This window comes from Acinonyx jubatus, chromosome A2 (genome assembly GCF_027475565.1).
Source record: "Acinonyx jubatus isolate Ajub_Pintada_27869175 chromosome A2, VMU_Ajub_asm_v1.0, whole genome shotgun sequence".
Lineage (NCBI taxonomy): Eukaryota > Metazoa > Chordata > Mammalia > Carnivora > Felidae > Acinonyx > Acinonyx jubatus.
In genome coordinates, this window is record NC_069383.1 from 90,444,928 (window position 1) to 90,460,327 (window position 15,400).

Sequence of the window (15,400 nt, forward strand, 5' to 3'; positions counted from 1 at the left end):
TAGCTTCTACTTTTAAATACAATATTCTTCTATCAATACCATTCATAAGAAATCCAACTAACTTCTCCACTTACATAAATGTTTCTAAAAACTTGGTAACATATGTCACAGGATCTAGCAAGCAGATTCACAAAGTGCCTGAACGAAATCGCCAAGCAGCAAGAACTATAAAATCCTAGTTACTATCATAAGCAAGTCTGTTATCTTGGAAGCATTAAAAAAATCATTAAAGCACTTTTAAATGGCCCATTATAATAGCACTTAACCCTCATCTGCCCAAATTTGAACATTTCATAAAAGGTTTGGATTGTATAAACTTACAAAAGTGGTGGCGATAAGACAAGTTTGTCAACATCAATATCACAAGCAAAATTTAAGTACAATTAAGAGTACAAAGAGCAATGGGGCGCAAAGGAAAGGGAGCACATGTAGAGTAATACCCCCTTATCTGTAGTTTTGCTTTCCGTGTTTTCAGTCGCTACAGTCAACTGTAGTCCAGAAGCAGATGATCCTCATTTTCCCCTACTGCCAGAAGGCCAGTAGTAGCCTAACACCACATCACAATGCCCATGTCATTCACCTCACCACGTAGGCATTTTTATCATCTCTCATCATCACAGGAAGAAGACTGGGTACAGGACAACAAAGTATTTTGAGAGAGACCATATTCACATGATTTTTATTACCATATGTTGTTACAACTGTTCCCTTTTCAAATTATTGTTGTTAACCTCTTACTGTGCCTAATTTATAAATTAAACTTTACCATAGGTATGTATGTAGAGGAAAAGACACGGTGCATATAGGGTTCAGTACTATCTGTGGTGTCGGGCATCCACTGGGGGTCTTGGAATGTATCCCCCTACAGAAAAGGGAGGGGGAGACTACTGTACCTGGAAAAACTACAGAAAGGAAACAGTAATTGAAATGAACTTTGACAGCCTCTGGGCAACAACAGTATATCAGGCAGAGATGCAAGCATGAGCAATTACAGAGAAACAAGAAAACAGAGTCTCCAGACCAGGGAACAATTCAATTTGGCTGGCGCACAGACTATGAATATGCAAGCAGGGAGAGATAAAGCTGGAAAAAAAGGCTATAATCATGTTTTATCAGGCAAAAAAAATTTTAATTTAAACCCAAAGCTCAGTGAAAATCTTTCTAGATTTGACAGTGTGTGATGGCATCTAAATATACACATACTTACACTTTTCATCATAGTGTAAGCCCTCAATACTCAGACCACCATGTCAGCCTTTGACCTGGTCTCTCTACCTCAAGCTCTCACAATTTCCATTTTCCACTTCCTAAAACACAATTCTGTTCATTTTCATCCCCTGATCACAGAATATCTTCCATCAGATACCAGATACTCTTCACGGAGACTTATAATACAACATAGTATTTAAAAGAAAATAACTAAAACCCAGAGGAGAGATGGGGGTGATGGGTAAAATAGGAGATGGGGATTAAGGAGTGCACATGTGATGAGCACTGGGTATTGTATGGAAGTGTTGAGCTACTGTATTATATACCTGAAACTAATATAATACTGTATGTTAACTAGCTAGAATTAAAATAAAGTAAAATTTAAAAAAAATTTTAAAGAAAATAACTAAAATCCAAATAGTAGTAGTAACCACTCAGTATTGTTAAATGTAGAATTAGAGATATCCCACAAAGTGATACAAACACACAGCCTTGAAAAATGTCAGCAGAAAATGCAATATGCCCAATTCAATTTTTTTAATTTGAGAGAGAGAGAGACAGAACGAGCACAGAGGAGAGGGGCAGAGGGAAGGAGAGAGGTGGGGGGGGTGGGTAGGGAGGTGGGTAGAGAGAATCTTAAGCAGACTCTGTGCTCAGCATGGAGCCCAAGGCAGGGCTCAGTCCCACAACCCTGGGATCATGACCTGAACCAAAATCAAGAGTCAGATGCTCAACCTACTGAGCTACCCAGGCACCCATTCTTAAATGTTTTTTATTCTCCTCCAGTACTCATCTCTAAATTGAAAACCTTTACAGTAATATTTAAATATCTTGTTATCAGAAAAAAATGCACAATAAATGTACATTGTATGATGTGATTTTTGAAAAAAAAAGTATTTTTATATGTTACAACATAAGACAACCACAAATGAAGATGTATACCCAATGTGACCTTTAAACTACCATGCAAATTTGCTCTTTACTTCCATTTCTAAAGAAAGAAAAATAAGAAGAAAGCAATATTTGGGGGATCTATTATATGCTAAGCAAGGTGAAAGGCAATCTAAAAACTCTGACTCATTAAATCTACCCTACAGTCCTTTGAAACCTAACAGTGAAGTTCACTTGTTGAAATTCACACAGTTATCATGACAGACAGAAATGGCATTTAAACCAATGTCTAGATGGTTTCAAAGCCTAAGTTCTTTTAATTTTATAGCAGGAACAGTTAAGATCTTTTATGGTATAATTTTATGAGGTTTTAAAATCTCTCAAGTGTTAGTAAAGTTACTTTGATGAAGGAAAACTTGATGAATATTTTGTTATTCTGGTTATTACATTACATTACGTAGCCTATGTGTACCCATTTAACAAGATTTATTCATAAGTCATTTACCCTCAGTAGAAATCTTCTAAACTAATCCTTTTAGTTTTTATTTTTGCTGAATAATTAGCTCACTCTAAAATATCAACTGCATTATTTAGTTGTAGGTGGAAAGTCTCTATTAGGTGACTATTCTTAAGTATCTGCAAACCTGTTAAAGAAAGCAACAAAGGACGCCTGGGTGACTCAGTCAATTAAGCATCTGACTTGATTTAGGCTCAGGTCATGATCTCACAGATCAGTGAGATTGAGCCCTGCGTTGACAGCACAGAGCCTATTTGGGATATTCTCTCTCTCTCTCTCTCTCTCTCTCTCTCTCTCTCTCTCAAAATAAATAAACAGACATTAAAAACAAAAGAAACAAGCAAAATACATTCTCTCAATTCTTAACCCTCTGTCAAGCAATTATCACAGCTGGAGAAAACCCAGAGAGGTTACTTCTCTCCTCTACCTTCCAAGGAAGAGATCATCATCGTAGATAGCCGTCCATCCCCAAAAAGTAACTGGATCAAGCTGGAAGATGCAGGTTATCATACAGCACATCCCAATAAAACACCATTTTATTACTCTTGAAACTGTAGGTATGTGTTTTAACCATTTATGCTCTCCACTCCGTCCCAAGATATAACTCTTCCTCAAGTCTCTGCCAAGCAAAGATTTGGATTCTGTAGATCATTCAATGATCTAATACATCTCCCAAGAAATAGCATGACTTCAATTTTCAAACTTCTTTTAGCAATTTAACTTTTTCAAACAAATTATTTTACCAAACCCAAATTTATAAATAAGATAAAAGCAGATTACTCTCAATAAAGTTAAATTAAGGGATCAGTCAAGAAACTCAACAATCCCTACATCCAAATACCTAGGACTCCTCAGAACATAGTTTAAAATAAACATGATTAGGAACCACTAACCATAATAGGACACTTTATAGAAAACACTCTGCTCATGCGTTGAGATCCTATTATTCTTACATATGTTAGAAATTAAGATGACTGGTTACCCATGACTCATAACCAGACTCCACCACACATCTGTAATCAGATCTGGGAAAAACAACCTATGTATGTCCCAAAGACCAAGAATGGACTTTATCAATCTGCATAACTCTAAAACAGTCTTAAAAATAAGCACAAAGTAGGGTTTAAAACATATGCACCAGCATAGAGCTAAATATATAAATCTAGTTAGAATAAAAAGTTTTCTTTGATTCCCAAATTATCTGACTGTAAGAATCTTTAATAGGACTTGAGGCCATTACTTGTTTTTTAAGAGCAACAGGGGGACAAAATGTATCACTAGCCATGATATCAGGAGAGTCGGCGGCATATTTTACAAGCAGGATCCCACTGCAGCTGCCTACTTTAAAACCACCAGTTAACATTGTGTACCTGCATATAAGAAAGTTGTCTGTTCCCTACCAATAAAAAAAATCATATAACTCTGGCACTTTCTTCTTCCATGAGGAAAGACATGATTCATTAAAACACTACGGGTGGGTGGGTGAGTGAGTGGGGGCATATTTTACTTTGTTTTGACTCTAATGTCTTCCTAGAGCAGACTTTTAAAGATCAGTCATTCTCTTTCCTACAGAACAAGTAACTTTCCTTTCAGATAATTGATTTGGTACAGATGCTATATGTATTAATTTCTTATTTGCTGCATAACAATTACCACAAACTTAGAGGCTTGAAAACTACTAATTTATTATCTTACAGTTCTGGAGGTTAGAAATCCAAAGTGGAGGACACCTGGGTGGCTCAGTTGGTTAAGCATCTGACTTTTTTTTTTTTAATGTTTATTTTCAAGAGAGAGAGTGTGTGTGGAAGGGGCAGAGAGAGAAAGGGAGACAGAGGATCCAAAGTGGGCTCTGCAATGACAGTGCAGAGCCCAATGTGGGGCTCGAACCCACAAACCACAAAATCATGACCTGAGATGAAGTCAGACGCTTAACCAACTGAGCCACCCAGGCGCCCCAAGCATCTGACACCTGACTTCAGCTCAGGTCATGATCTCATGGTTCATGGGATCAAGACCCACGCTAGGCTCTGTGCTGACTAACATGAAGACTGCTTGAGATTCTCTCTCCCTCTCTCTCTACCTCTTCCCCCACTTGCACACTTACTCTTTCTCTCTCTCCCAAAATAAATAAATATTAGAAGAAAACAAACAAAAAAGAAATCCAAAGTGGGTCCCAGTGGGCTAATAAAATCAAGGTGTTGGCATACCTGCATCCCTTTCTTGAGGCTCTAGGGGAGAATGTGTTTCTTTGCTCATTCAAGTTGTTGGCAGAATTTAGTTCCTTCTGGTTGTAGGACTGAGGTCGTCCTCACTTCCCTGTTGGCTGTCAACTAAGGACAGTTCCCAGCTTCTAGAAGACATTTCCATGTCTTGGCACATGGCCCCCTTCCTTTATTTTCAAAGCCATCGACTCTGATTAAGTACTTGCATACTTCAAATCTCTGCTGCCTCTTCTGCCATTACTGCATTACTCTGACCACTCTTAGGCCTTCCTGTTCTACTTTTAAGAACTCATGTATTTAGAATGGACCCACCTGGATAATCCAGAATAATCTTCCAATCTCAAGGTCCATAACCTTAATCACATTTGCAAAGTCCCTTTGCCATGTAAAGTAATACATTCATAGGTTCCAGGGACTAGGAAGTAAACGTCTTTGGAAGCCCATTAAATCTGTGCCTACCACATCATACTTATTAAGCTACTCTGACTTGAAGTCAGAAACCAAACCACAGAGTGTGTCACTATCCTTTGACTAAACTGTATAAGTTATTAGGCTCAAACACATTAGAATTCCAAATGCTGAGCAACCTTCATTAAACATGACGACTATCAGGGAATCCATCTATTTAAATAGTTATTATCACTAAATCCTTACTTATTTTTAAATGGATAAATATCTAAATATCTGGACAGAACTTACTCAAGGCTGAATAAACTAAATTTCTCACTGTAAAATAGCACTTATTTCAACCTTTGGGCTCCCCTCTTTGTTCACTTCCTCAATGTCCCACAAATCCTTATCTAGAAGTAAGCCCCTTCTTCTAGAAGACACATAGACTTAGATGAGATTTTCTGGAAAGCATGATGCTTTTTTATATCACAGAAACAAGAACAAATTTGTCAAAATAGTATTAAGACCCATGAGTGCAAGGCACAACATCCAGGATCTTGGAATCCCCGTATCAAATATATTCAAAGACTAAAGAAATGGTATTGCTACTTTAAACTAGTTTAGGCAAAGACAAAGAATAATTTCTATCTGCTTTTTTTTTTTTTTGAGAGTGCGAATGAGCATGAGCAGGGGGAGGGGCAGAGGAAGAGAGAGACTCTTAAGCAGGATCCACGCCAAGCGCAAAGCCCAATGCAGGTCTCGATCTCATGACCTGTGCCAAAATCAAGAGTCAGATGCTTAACTGACTGAGCCACCCAGACATCCTTCTATGTGCTTTTCTAAGTAAACATTTACCTTAGAAAACAAATTGGTAGAATAATGAGCCTATGAACCTGACTTCAGGCTTTAAGTAAAGATTTCCACAATACAGGTCATCTTTTCAAAACAAAGTAGTAACTTTTAATAATACTCCAAAAGGCAAAGTAATGATAAAATGACTGGCCAAAATTTATTGTTCTAGGTTTGGGGGTTACTTAGACTCTCTTAAACATTCTTGCATCCATTCATTATTTGGAATACCCGAGATTTCATATACATAATATTTAGGTCCTGCATTTATCATTACCCCTAATTATACCTAAAAACTAAAAGCAACTAAAAGAATTCTCAACCTACACAGTTTTCTCAAGGTAATTCAAATTTAAAATGCTTGTTCAATTTTATGGACTTTGCATATGAGACACAGGCAAATACTTATTAATCTAGCTTCCATTAACGGCAGAATGAGTTGGTCAGGCATGGTTTCCTGAAGATAATTTCTAAATCTAGGTAAACTAGATTTCAAAACACACTATCTGAGGGCAATGAAAAGTGACCATAGACAGGAACAGACTAGAGAAGGTTTACCTTTGAAATACAGAAATGCAATGGTTAAGAATTACAACTTTGGGCTTTTTTGCCTCAGGGCACTCAGCACCATTACTCCCACCAACACCCCTAATTCCTGTATCCACAGCTCCTGGGGCAGAAAAATACAGGCTTACAATCTGGAGGTTGCAGAGGACAGGAATCAGGGCAGACATTTTCACCACAAGTTTCAGGAGAGACATTCTAAAAGCAACAGAGCCACAGAAGGAGCAAGACCCACATCCCTGGCGCACCACTGAAATACACGAGCAGAGGCAAGATCCAAAGGGATGCCGAGTAAGACATGCAAATATCAGAGCGGAGTCTGCCCTAAAAGACTGGTAAGATATGTACGTTTACTGCCCTTTTTGGCACCCCCCAAATAGCACACAGCTCAAGCAGCAGAAAGCTGTGGCCTTATTAGATTGAAGTGTCAGTGGACAGAGCTTACAGCTGAGAGAGCAGCTGTAAATTTAGGGAAAAAACTCTGAAAGAAAAAAAAATGCATAGAGGTGAGGCCCACAATCTTAATATCAACTCTGCCAAAATTCTTCATAACAGCTAACTACAGAGGTACAGGGGATATCCATCAAGCACCAGCATACAAACACAAGAGCCATAAACTAAAAGACTAAGTAGAGACAAAAACAACCGAGCATGAGGGGAAAGAATCTATAGCTTGAGACAAGTTATCTGCCAGCTAAAACAACAACAAAAAAGCAAACCTCAAAGAACATAACAAAATCTAGAATGACTATAATGTATTATCCACAATATCCACTTTTTCAAGAATTACTTCACATGCAAAGAAATGAGCGTATGACCCATACTCATGGGAGAAAAGAAGGCAGTCAATAAAAGTGGACTCAATGAGTGAGCTCATATGTGGGATTTAGCAGTGACTTCAAAGAAGCTAATATTTCACCCGAAATAATTTAACGCATGGTAGACTGTGCTTAGTTCAAGAGGCATGTTGTAATCCCTAGTGGAAGTCCTACAAAAATAATGTAAAACATCCACAGACAAAATAAAATGGAATACAGCCAAGTATTTGATTAACACAAAATAAAGTAGTAAATTACAATAAAGAAAAGCCCAGGATGAAATGGCTTCAGTGGTGAATTCTAGCAACTATTAAAGAATACCAAAATTTCTCAAACTCTTCCAAAACACTGAGGAAGAAGGAACACTGCCTAACTCATTCTATATGTTAGCATTACCCTGATGCCAAAGCCAGACAAAGACAGTACAAGAAAACTATAGGCCGATATCCCTTATAAATATAGATGCAAAAAATCTTCAACAATATACTAGCAAACCAGATTCAGCAGCACATTAAAAGGATTATATACTATGACTAGTGGGATTTAACTTTGTAATGCAAAGATAGTTCACCATACAAAAATCAATCAATATTTGACAAAATACAGCAATCAGTCTTGATAAAAACCTTCAACAAGGTAGGGATAAACAGAACATACCTCAACATCATAAAGGTCATATATGAAAGACCCACAGCTAATACCATCCTCAATGGGGAAAAACTGAGAGCCTTTCCCCTATGTTCAGGAACAAGACAAGGATGTCCACTCTCACCATTACTATTTAACGTAGTACTGGAAGTCTTAGCCTCAGCAATCGGACAACAAATAAAAGGCAACCAATTTGGCAAGGAAGAAGTCAAACTTTCACTATTTGCAGACGACATGATTCTCTATGTAGAAAACCCGATAGACTCCACCAAAAAATTGCTAGAATTAATACATGAACTCAGCAAAGTCATAGGATATAAAATCAACATGCAGAGGCGCCAGGGTGGCTCAGTCAGTTAAGCATATGACTTTGGCTCAGGTCATGATCTTGCAATTCGTGGGTTCAAGCCCCACATCAGGCTCTGTGCTAACAGCTCAGAGCCTGGAGCCTGCCTTGGATTCTGTGTCTCCTGCTCTCTCTTCCCCTCCCTGCTCACACTTTTTCTGTCTCTCAAAAATAAATAAACATTAAAAAAAATTTTTTTAATTAACATGCAGAAATCTGTTGCATTTCTATACACTAATGAAGTCTCAGAAAAAGAGATCAAGGAATCAATCCACTTGCAACTACACCAAAAACAGTAAGATACCTAGGAATGAAGCTAACTAAAGAGGTAATGATCTATACTCTGAAAACTATAGAACACTTATAAAAGAAAATCAAGTGGATACAAAGAAATGGAAAAACATTCCGTGCTCATGGATCGGAAGAACAAACATTATTTTAAAATGTCTATATTACCCAAAGCAATCTACACATTTAATGCAATCCCTACCAAAACACCACCAGCATTTTTCACAGAGCTACAACAAACATTCCTAAAATTTGTGGAGAACCACAAAAGACCATGAATAGCGAAAGCAATCCTGAAAAATAAAAAACTGAAAGCACCACAATTCCAGAATTCAAGCTTATATTACAAAGCTCTAGTCATCAAGACAGTCTGGTAATGGCACAAAAACAGACACACAGAACAATGGAACAGAAGAGAAAACCCAGAAATGTACCCACAGCTATATGGTTAACTCATCTTCAAAAAAGCAGGAAAGAATATCCAATGGAAAAAAAGACAAGTCTCTTCAACAAATAGTGCTGGGATAACTGGATGGCGACATGCAGGAGAATAAAACTGGACCACTTTCCACACCATACACAAAATAAATTCAAAATGGATGAAAGACCTGAATGTTAAACAGGAAACCATCAAAATCCTAGAGGAGAACACAGGCAGGAACCTCTTTGATCTTGGCCAAGGCAACTTCTTACCAGACTTGTTGCCAAAGGCACGGGAAACAAAAGCAACATGAACTCTTGGGACTTCATCAAGATAAAAAGCTTCTGCACAGCAAGGGAAACAATCAACGAAACTAAAATTTTTAAATCAAACTCAACACTCAAAAAACAAATAATCCAGTTAAGAAATGGGAAGAAGAGGGGCACCTGGGTGGCTCAGCTGGTTAAGTGTCTGACTTTGGCTCAGATTATAATCTCACGGTTCAGTTCGTGGATTTGAGCCCCATGTTGGGCTCTGCACTCACAGCTCTGAGCCTGAAGCCTGCTTTGGATTCTCTGGTCTCCCTGTCTCTTTGCCCCTTCCCCACTGGCATGCACGCATGCTCTCTCTCTCAAAAATAAACACTTAAAAGATACACATATGGGAAGAAGGCATGAATAGACACTTTTCCGAAGAAGACATGCAGATGGCTAACGGACACATGAAAAGATGCTCAGTATCACTCATCCTCAGGAAAATACAAATCAAAAGCATGATAAGATACCACCTCACACCTATTAGAATGACTAAAATTAACTACACATGAAACGATAGGTGTTGGCAAGGATGCTAAGAAAAGGGAACCCTCTTGTACTACTCGTGGGAATGCCATCTGGTGCAGCCACTCTGGAGAATAGTATAGAGATTCCTCAAGAAAGTAAAAACAGAACTACCTTAAGATCCAGAAATTGCACTATTATTTACCTGAAGGATACAAAAATACAGATTCAAAGGCGTACATGCACCCTAATGTTTATAGCAGCATTATCAACAATAGCCAAACTATTGAGAGAGTCCAAATGTCCCTCAAATGATGAATGTATAAATAAGATATGGTATATACATGTACAATGGAATATTAGCCATCAAAAAGAATGAAATCTTGCCACTTGCAAGAATGTGGATGGAGCTAGAATGTATTACGCTAGGCGAAATAAGTCAATCAGAGAAAGACAAATATCATGTGATTTCATTCATATGTGGAATTCAAGAAACAAAACAGATAATCATAAGGGAAGGCGGCGAGGGGGTGGGTGGTAAAAGAAAGACAGTGAAACAAACCACAAGAGACACTTAATGACAGAGAACAAACTATGGGTTAACAGAGGAAGGTGGGTGGAAGATGAGGTGGATGGTTCATGGGTACTAATGAGGGTACCGGTTGTGATGAGTGCTGAGTGTTGTACGTAAGTGATGAATCAATGAATTCTATTCCTGAAACCAATATTGCACATCACGTTAACTAAAATTTAAATTAAATTTAAATTTAAAAATAAACATTTAAAATAATAAATTTATAAGTAAAAGTTTAAAAATTAAAAAATCAAAAATAAATTAATATGATACACTATATTAACATAATGGAGGAAAGAAATCACATTATCATCTCAGTTTGCATAAAAAAGTATTTGACGAAATTCAACATCTTTTTGTGATAAAAACAATTAAGAAGAAATTAAAAAAAAATCCTTAGCATATTAAAGGCCACATAAGAAAAACCCACAGCCAACATCATACTCAATGATGAAAGACTGACCATTTTTCCCTAAGATCCAGAAAAAAAAAAAAATGCCTGCTTTCCTCCACTTCTAGTCAACATTGTACAGGAAGTTCTGGCCTGTGCAATTAGACAAGAAAAAGAAATAAAAGGAATTCAAACTGGAAAGGAAGATGTAATATCATTTCTGTTCTTTTATACAGAAAATCCTGAAGAAGACACATGCAGAGAGCTAAAAAATGAACTCAGTAAGGTTGCATGACACAAAATCAGCACACAAAAAGCAGCTGTATTTCTATATACTAGCAATGAACAATTCAAAAAGAAAATTAGAAAATAATTCCATTTATATTGTATCAAAATGAATAAAATACTTAGGAACAAATTTAATTAAGGAGGTTAAAAGCTTCATACACAGAAAACTACAAAAGATTTCCAACAGAAATTAAAAGCCTAAATAAATGGAAAGAGTTTTGTCTTCATAAATCAGAAAACTTAGTGTTTTAACATGACAACACTACCCAAAGTAATCTAAAGATCTAATGTCATCCCCATCAAAATCCCAATAGTACCTTTTTACAGAAATAGAAAAAACAGTCCTAAAATTCACACAGAATTTCAAGGGATCGTGAATAACCAAAACAATTTTCAAAAATAACAAAGCGAATTCAATCTTCTCATTCAAAACTTTCTACAAGGCTAAAGTAATCAAAATAATATGGTATTAGCAAAATGACAGACATATACACCAGTGGAATAGAAAAGATGGCCCAGAAATAAACCTTCACATAAGTGGCTGATTAAATTTCAACAAGGATTGCCACGTCCATCCAAAGGAGAAAGGAGAGTGTTTTGGACAAGGGGTGCAGGAAAACTGAACATCACATACAAAAGCATGAAACTAGATCCTACCTTGCACCACATATAAAAATTAACTCAAAATGGATCAAAGATCTAAACTGAAGAATCTAAACATTAAACTCAGAATTTTTAGGGTGAAATCATGTCCTAGATTTGGCAATGATTCTTCTTTTTAATTCAAGTATAATTGACATATAACATTACATTAGTTTCATGTAGTAATTTGACAATCATATATGTTACAGAATGCTTATCACAACTATAGTTATTATAATATTGTTGACTATATTCCCTATGCTGTACTCTTCATCCCTGTGAATTATTTATTTTTTAACTGGAATTTTGTACCTCTTAATCCTCTTCACTTATTTTGCCTATCCCTTCATCCTTCTCCCTCTGGTAACTACTTGTTTGTTCAGTTTCTCTTCTTGTTTTTGTTTGTTGGTTTGTTTTGTTTTTTAGATTCCACGTGTAAGTGATATCATACCACAGCAACAGTTTCTTAAGTATTACATCAAAAGCACAGGGAACAAAAGAAAAAAAGATAAGTTGGACTTCATCAAAACAAAACCCTCTGCATCAAATGATACTATCAACAGAGTGGAAAGACATCCCATAGAATGGGACAAAATATTTGTTAACCAACTATCTAATAAAAGACTAGTTTCCAAAATATATTTAGAACTCAAGAACACACAAACAAAAAAACCACCCAATCTAAAAACTGGGCAAAGACTTGAAAAGACATTTTTCCGAATATGATATACAAATGGCCAATAAGCACATAAAAACATGCTCAACATCATTAGTCATTAGAGAAATACAAATCAAAACCATGAGATACTACTTCACACCCACTAGGGTGACAATTATTTAAGAAAGAAAGAGAGAAAGAGAGAAAGAGAAAAGGGAAGGGAGGAAAGGAGGGAGGAACAAAGAAGGAAGTAATAAGAAGTGTTACATGATTTCCGAGGTTAGGTCCTGAGAGGCAACTTTTGGCCCCACTCTTTTCCTTGTGATACCTGCACAGGCCAGATGGTGAGGTCCTTGTGGAGATGACCCTAGGTTACTGGGCCTCAGCCCTGGCTAAATTCACAGCTGGTCACCAGCATCAGCTTTGTGAGTGAGCCATCTGAAGAAGCACATCTTCCTGCCGCATCCAAGCTACCCCCGCTGATGTTCCTGCAGCAGAGATAAGACCTCCCCAAGTCCCTCTCCCAGCCTTGCCCAGATTGCAGACATGTGACTGAAGTAAATGATCTTTACTGTTTCCAAAAAATAAAGAAAGAAAAAGAAAATAATAGGTGCTGATAAGTATGTGAAGAAATTGTAACCCTAGTACACTGTTGGTGAGAATGGAAAGTGGACAGCCATTGTAGAATATAGTTGACAGATCCTCAAAATGTTAAACAGAGAATTAGCATATGACCCAGCAATTCAACACCTAGGTATATACCCAAAAAAAACCACAAACAGGGACTCAAATAGACACTGGTATACCAATGTTCACAGCAGCATTATTTACAACATTATTTCCACAAAGGTGGAAACAACCCAAGTATCCATCAACAGATGAATAAACAAAACATGGAAAATACATAAAATGCAACATTATTCAACCATAAAGATGAAATGAAGCTCTGATATGTGCTAGAACATAGATGACCCTTGAAAACATTGTGTTACATCAAGTAAGCCAGACTCCAAAGGACAAATATTGTATGGTTCCATCTATATGAACTATCTAGACTATGTAGACTCATAGAGACAGAAAATAGAAAAGAGGTTACTAAGGAGTAGAGGAAAAGGAAAGTGGGGAGTTATTGCTTTGATGACTGTAGAGTTTTTAAGATGATGAAAAGGCTCTAGAAATAGTGCTGAAGGTGACACAACACTGTGAATGTACTTAACTCTAAATTGTACACGTGAGAATGGCTTTTTTAAAAAGGACAAAAAGCATGAAAGAAAAACAGGAACAAAATAAAGATGAAAAATGGAATACATTAGCAATATGGCAAACTTAATCCAACCATATCAACAATCAATGAAAATATAAATGAACTAAACACCCCAAACAAAAGGAGACTGGAATTATGAGAATTCAAAAAACCAAGACCCAACAATATTCCTTTATATGAAATACACTTTAAATACAAATTCAAAAATAGCTATAGTAATCAAAATATAAATATATGTGGCATAAAGAAATACACAAAGATGGATGGAACAGAATAGAATCTAAAATGCACCTACATATATGGGGTCAACTGATCTTCTACACAAGCCCCAAAGTAATTTAGTAGAAACAGGAAGGTCTTTTCAATAAATGGTACTGGAACAGCTATTTATCTTTAGGGGAAAAAATGAGCTTCAACGTTTTTCTTAAATAATATCAAAATTATCTTGACATGGATCACAGACATTAATGCAAAAACTAAAACTATAAAACTTCCAGAAGAAAATGTAGGCAAAACTCTTTGCCATCATAGGATAAGAAAAGACCGTCTTAGATAGGGCTCCAAAAAGTACAAACTACAAAACAAGATACACTGGGCTTCATCAAGATTAAAATTTTCTGCTAAAATACCACCAGGAATTTAAGAGTATTTAAAGCAAACCATATATTGGAAGAAAACACACATTATGTGTGTGTGTGTGTGTGTGTATACACACACATATACATATGTATGTATATATCTGACATAAGACTTGTACCCAAAATATATAAAGACTTCTTACAACTCATTAAGACAACAGATACCCACTCTAAAACAAAGGTAACAAATGTCCATCAACTGACAAATAAATAAAGAAGATGTGGTGTAAATATACACAATAGAATATTACTCAGCCATCAAAAAGAATGAAATCTTGCCATTTGCAATGACAAGGATGGAGCTAGAGTGTATTATGCTAAGTGAAATAAGTCAGTCAGAGAAAGACAAATACCACATGATTTTACTCATGTAGAATTCAAGAAACAAAACAGATGAACATATGGGGGGCGGGGAAGAAAGGAAAACAAACCATGAGAGACTCTTAGAGAACTGAGGGTTGATGAAGGGAGGTGGGTGGGTGATGGGTATTAAGGAGGCACTTGTTATGATGAGCACTGCGCGTTGAATGTTAAGTGATGAATCACTGAATTCTACTCCTGAAATCAATATTGCAGTGTGTATTAACTAGAATTTAAATAAAAATTTGAAAAAGAAAAAAAATACAAATAAAACAAGGGCAAGAGATCTAGACAGACACTTCAAAGATAAGGTAGGGGCACCTGGGTGGCTCAGTTGGTGGAGCATCAGACTTCATCTCAGGTCATGATCTCATGGTTCACAAGTTCAAGTGCCACATCAGGCTTGCTGCTGTCCGCACAGAGCCCACTTTGGATCCTCTGTCTCCCTCTCTCTGTCCCTCCCCCACTTGCACACATGAACTCTCTCTCTCAAAAATAAATAAAACATTAAAAATTCTAAAAATTAAGGTAAACAAAATGGGAAATAAACACAAAAATACTCAAAGTCATTAGTAATCACATAAATGCAAATTCAAATCACAAAGAGATACCGCTACAAATCTATTAGACTGTCTAAAATTAA

General features: G+C 36.6%; 1 protein-coding gene and 1 long non-coding RNA gene across 2 annotated transcripts in view; both read right to left on the bottom strand.

Annotated features, from left to right (window-relative positions):
- Positions 1 to 15,400, bottom strand: part of COG5 (component of oligomeric golgi complex 5) — a 305,015-nt gene that overhangs the window by 239,316 nt on the left and 50,299 nt on the right. The gene's annotated exons all lie outside the window — the stretch shown is intronic.
- Positions 1,814 to 9,225, bottom strand: LOC128314816 (uncharacterized). The gene is made up of 2 exons (XR_008296904.1): positions 6,229 to 9,225; positions 1,814 to 5,481 (listed from the first exon to the last, which is right to left on the bottom strand). It is a non-coding gene; the product is annotated as an uncharacterized LOC128314816 (long non-coding RNA).